General features: G+C 59.2%; 1 long non-coding RNA gene across 1 annotated transcript; it reads left to right on the top strand.

Moving 5' to 3' along the window:
* The first annotated feature begins 465 nt into the window (after window positions 1-465).
* Window positions 466-4,615, top strand: LOC146403637 (uncharacterized). Its single transcript, XR_014842906.1, has 3 exons — window positions 466-1,472; window positions 2,253-2,490; window positions 3,704-4,615. It is a non-coding gene; the product is annotated as an uncharacterized LOC146403637 (long non-coding RNA).
* The last annotated feature ends 1,039 nt before the right edge of the window (window positions 4,616-5,654 follow it).

The raw sequence follows: 5,654 nt of genomic DNA, 5'->3' as shown, positions 1-5,654 counted from the left end.
GCGGGGTGGGCTTGCCCGTGAATCCTTCATCCAGTCTGAGCACCAGGGCCCCTCAAGGCCTTTCTGGCCCTGGAGGGTGGGCCGGGCCTGAAGCACATCCTGGGGGACAGAAGGCAGATGGCCCCTCACACGGGAAGGGGCGGGCAGCAGCTGGCTGCTGAGACCCGGAGCCCAGCCAGGGCCCTCCAGGGCGAGGGCGCGCTGCCCGCTAGGACAGTGCCTTGTTAATGACACTCACGACGCTCGGGCCCTCATCCCCACGGAGCTGCGGTAATTGGAAGAGTCCCTCCCAGCAGTGACTCCATGGCCTTTGGCACTGCTGGCCCGGGTAGAAGCAGCACCAGGGTCATTCTGGAGATGACGCTGCTTTCAGAAGACGACAGCTAATTGGGTCAGGGAGCCCGCTGGTCCCGCAGCAGCTTAGCTGGGTCAGGACTGTGCCCAGCAGGAGCAGGGCCTGAGTTTCTCCCAGTTCCCGGAGCTCGGCCCCAAACAGGCTCATGTCCTCCTGAGAGGGTGGGGAAGAGCTCAGGACGGGGGCCGAGGTCTGGGCTCTGGTTGGTGTTGACTGCTTGGTGATTTTCAGGCAGCCCCTCTAGGAAGATGCTCCAGTCCCCGCCCCACGGCCAAGGCCAGCCTGCCGCTCCCGCCCCCAGGCTGGACTCCCCTCCAGCAGAGCGATGGCCTCTCAGCCATGGAGGTACGTCTTAGAGCCTGCCCGCCTCACCGGAGTGCTAAGGAAAGGTACCGCCGTGCCTCCTGAAGGAAGTGCACACAGTAGGTGCTCAAAGGGGAGCCGACCTAAAGAAGAATGCATGCACGTGCCTGAGGCTTTGTGCAGGCAGCCCCGGGGTCCGGAAGCGGGGAGCTCTTCTGTCCAGGCTTCACAGAGGGGTCTGGATGGGGAGCGGCACAGCCCAGGAAGTTGGCAGGAGCAGCCCAGCTGGCAGCGGGTGGTAAGAAGGGGCAGGCAAGCTTGCACACTCGTTCATGGGGCCTGGGCTGCTGCTTTTACTTGTTTACTTAGTACCTGCCAATGGTCAGAGCGGAAGAACCCAGCTCATGAAACCAGAGGGCGCGGCCAAGCGGCTGCAGAAACAACAGACCCGCCTCGGAGCTCACCCTTCTCGGGCCAGCAGGCGTCCCGCTCACGCTGCCCCCCGGGCCCACGTCGATGCCACACCTAGTGCCTGGGATGTTGCTGGTGGCCTTGCCAGGGGAGGGGCCGGGGGGCAGGGCAGCAGGTGACGGTCACCATGGCCCACTGCACGGGCCACAGCACCACCACGAACATCAGGGAGCAATAATGTTGGCTAAACGGGCACGCACGTGACTCGCACACGAAGCGTAGAAACCAAGCTTCTGACCTGCGCGTCCCGGCGATCCAGCCAAGGAATGGAACGTGAGTCAGAGTCCTGGGGTGTTCGGGCCGGCGGTTCCAGAAGGAACGTCCCCCTGCCGGGCAAGGACGGGTAGGTCCCTGAGTCCCTATAAAAGGGACATGATGAGCAGGGCAGGCAAGGCCTCAAGTGCGTGTCTTGAGATGAACACGGAGCCTCTCCTGGCCGAGCCTCCCAGCTTCCCCAGGACAGCGGGCCTCCAGGCCCAAGCTCCCATCAGAGGTTGCACCCCAAGGGGAGGCCAGCGTCCCAGGAAGGGGTCCCCCTTGACTTCAGCTCTAAGCAGCTCTAGAGAAAGAAAGGACGGAGAGGTGGACTGGCCTAAAGACCCGCACGAAACGCAGGGCTTCGAATATAATCAGAGACCGTCGCGACGACTTGCTGGTGGGGGGGCCGCTAGGCTCGGGGGCTTGGGCTCCTGGCTGGACTTGATCTTGTGTCCCCAGGGGGCCCCAGCCTCTGTTCGCCTGGGGCCCGTGGGCTGAGCGGGCACCTCCCCCACGGGCTGGTGTGCCCACGGGAGATTGCGCAGGCACAGGAAGCCCCCAGGGGCCAAGAAGTGGGACCACAGGCCTCCACACCCCACAGAAGTCACGTGGTCGAGTCTGAGTCAGAACTACTCGCCCCCCCCCGCCGTGGGAGGGCCCCCAAAGCCACGTGGCAAAGGGTGGGAGGATGAAAAACCTGCATGAATGCAAATCTGGGCACATGGCCCATTCTTCACGCATCTCCCAAACTCCTAACGAAGGCCGGAGCTGGACAGCAAGCAGGCGTGTGTGCAGGGTATATGTGTGTGCGTGCATGAGCTTGCGTGTGGAGCGGGGAAGGCATGGACTGTCTGTCGCCCCCCAGGGAGAGCAAGGACCCTACTTCCAGTCGTCCCGGGAGCTGGGGACCCGGCGGGAACTTGTTTGGCCGGAGGGAGCAGCACAGGCTCAGGGGGAAGGAGAGGCAGAGGGGACCCGGGGTGAGGCCAGGTGTTGTTTCGGGCTCCTCCGGATGCGCCCCTCATGAGGTCGGCCCTGCCAGAACCAGCCTCCACACCACCACCCCCACCCCGCGCGGCCACCTGCTGCCACGGAAACCTGTGGTGAGTCAACAACCAGTCTGGATGCAGGTCCATACACCTGGGGGTTCCTGCTGATGCGGGGCAGCCACACCTTCGGCCATTGCTCACACTTGTTGGGGGGGGCTTTATTTTAACAGCCACGCATGTCTATCCATAAAAACCTCGGCCCGTTAAAGAGTTTTTCCCAAAAGGAAAAAAATTTCCATGGAGAAAAATCCCAGGTCTTGTCAGGAATACAAATGACCTTTGTCTGGTGTTAATTAAGGCACCAGCTCACAGTCTTTCCCAAGACAGGAGGAGCCTGGGCCTCCGGGCCGGGGTGTCATGCCCAACGGCCGGGCTCAGAGCCCAGAGGAGCAGGTCACCCCCGATCCCTGTGAGGGATGACCCTCCAGAGGGCCAGGCGGCTCTGGGGGTCTCCATCCATCGCAAAGCTCCCTGCCCCCCACCCTGGAACCACGCCCCTCTGCCCAGATGGCCTGGGGGTCACAGGGAGGACCTGGGGAGGGCCCCGACCCTCAGGCTGCCCCCTCAGGAACCCCAGAGGAGGACTGTGACCTGGAGTGGGGGAGCCTCGTGGCACCAGCAGGCGGAACCTTCCCCTGTGGACACAGAGGTAGTGGTGGCGTGTCCTACCACGCGGTCACACGATGTCCTAACACGGGACATACCACGATCCCCACGGGGCGAGCGCCGGCCCTGCCTCCCACGTGCCAGCTGCAGGTGTGCTCTCAGGGTCCCCCACCCTGCCTCTCTGGCGACCCCGGGCATGTCAGGCTGAGAGTAAAGGAAACAACGGCTCCTCGCTGGGCCGGGCTGGGCGCTGCTGGCCTGGGGGCCTTTGTGAACCTGCACAGCCACCCAAGAGCCTGCGGGAATGGGCAAGCTGGGCACTGCCCCTGCAGGACCTCTGGGACCACCAGGCTGCTTGGAGAGATCCCATGCGGGAGGAAGGGACAGGGGCTGGCTCTTTTCTAATCAGCGGATATCTTGAGACCAGTTTTAGATTCCGAGCATCCTTTACAGAGAGTTCCTGGAAAGCCCACGCCCCGTTGCCTCGCCACGTCTCACGTTAGTGCCGGACGTGGGTCCCCATTAAGGAGCCGCTGCTGATACCCGGCTAATCGCTGAAGTCCACGCTGCGCCCGATCCCTCCGGTCTTTCCAGGCCGTTTCTCCAGGATCCCACAGGGACCAATTTACATCTCGTCCTCATGCTTTCTGTTATTTTCTAGGTGGAGCAGAGACCCAGCAACATCTTCAATGTGTGGCTGTAGGGACCTCTACACCGAGACGCACCCACAGATCAGGACAGAGGGGCCACTGGCCCTCCTGGCAGGGGTTCCCCGAAGCCCCAACATGGCAGGCTGCGCTGGTGGGGACCGAGGGCTCCCCATCTCCGTCTGGCTTCCGTCACTCCCGGGATGCCTGTGAGCAGCACCTGTGCTGCTGCAGACGCAGGAAAGGGCTTCCCGAGAACCCAGAGGGAAGCAGTGGACACGTTTGTAGCCACCCGCATCCGGGCGTCGCACTCTCACCGTCAGGTTCTCATTCTGCTCTGCCAGACCCGCGCCCCATCTGTCATCTCCAGGTGACCCCCTGAAATCTCTGAAATCGCGGAGACCCCTCCCCGCTGAAGGTTTTAGGCCTCCTCCCTATTTCTCTGTAAACAGCTTATATTATTGATTTGGAGGATCTGACGTTCCCATAAATGGCTTTTTGTTGTACTGTGTCGCCGTCTGCTCTGCTTTTCCCACCCAGCCTGGTATTCTGGAGGCGTGTGTGCCACACGCAGCTCTGGTTCACTCCTTTTAGCACCTGCGTAGCATCCAATCCAGTGAGCGCCCCGCAGCCGACCACACGCATTCCCCAAGGACGGTCTTTCCCCTTTTTTCTCTCACACATCCCGAGAGAGCGAACAACTCCGGGCTCTTCTTGAGCGCCTGTGTGTGAGTTTCTCCAGCATTTATCGAGTGTGGAACGGCTGGGTGTGGGGCTAAGCGCCCATTACATGTCCACACTACCTTTTTTCATTCCATGGGGCTGCAGTCACAGGATACAGTATGTGCACTGGGCAGCTGCAACAGCAGGCGTAAGTTCTCCCAGCTCTGGAGGCTGGAGGTCCAGTTAAGGGACTCGCAGATGTGGAACCTGGTAAGGGCTCCGGGCTTGGTCTGGCCACGTTCTCACTCTGTCGTCACCTTGGGGGGGGGAGGAGAGAGGGAGAGAGAGAGGGAGGGATGGGGGGTAGGGGGAGGGATAGAGGGGAGAAGGATGAAGGGAGGGGGAGAGATGGAGAGGGGGAGGGAGGGAGGGGCAAGGAGGGAAGGATGGAGGGGGAAGAGAAAGAGAGAGGAGGAGGGAGAGGGGGAGGAAGGGGGAGGGAGGGAGGGGGAGGGAGGAGAGAGGAAGAGATTTCCAGTCTCCTCTTTGCGAAGGGTCCCAGTCTTATCCATGGGAGCCCCACCCTTGACCTCCTCACCCCCAAAGGCCCTAATCCACCACCTTGAAGGCTGGGACGTCGATGTGTTCATTTCTGGGGACACAACATTCAGTTCACAGCACTGATCTTCACAGAGTTTGCACCTCGGACCCTCGGACCTGGCTCAGGACATGTGCCATCCCCCTGCACCCTCTTGTTAGACGCAGGGCGTTGTGATGTCTTTGGGGAAGGAAAAGGCATCTCTTCGTTGTAATTTGCATTCCTCTGATTATTTGACGTAGTTTATTGGCCATTTGGGTGTGTTTTTTCTCTGACATCCACACCGATATACTTTTACTATTTTCTGTGGGATACTTTGTCTTTTCCTTAAAGCGACATGGGAACTTCTTGTTCGTTGTGAATACTGGTATTTTATGGATTGTAGGCATTAAGAGGGCTTCCTCCCAGAAGATGGCTTATTATTTTATATTTGTACAGCTTTTCTGCTTTTTTTCCTATATGACCCTCTTCATCTGAGCTTTCAAGTTTATTGGCATAAAATAACCCAAAGGTGTTCCCTCTTTTGTATTTCAAATACATTTACTTGTACACACTCTTTCTTTTCTTCATCCAACTTTCCAGAGATCGTTCTATCTTATTATTCTTTATGAAAGAAACAAAAACAAAACAAAAATAAAACTTTTATCTGGCTGCTTTATTTTGTGTTTGTAAATGTCTGCTTTTATATTTATAATTCTCTCCTA

This window comes from Sus scrofa, chromosome 4 (genome assembly GCF_054392235.1).
Source record: "Sus scrofa isolate SSC_HxYL_T2T_F1_AM1 chromosome 4, Sscrofa_HxYL_maternal_Yorkshire_Landrace_v2.0, whole genome shotgun sequence".
In the NCBI taxonomy this organism is placed as follows: Eukaryota; Metazoa; Chordata; class Mammalia; order Artiodactyla; family Suidae; genus Sus; species Sus scrofa.
Note: the sequence above shows the minus strand (reverse complement) of the source record. Positions and strands in the feature narration are given on the sequence as shown.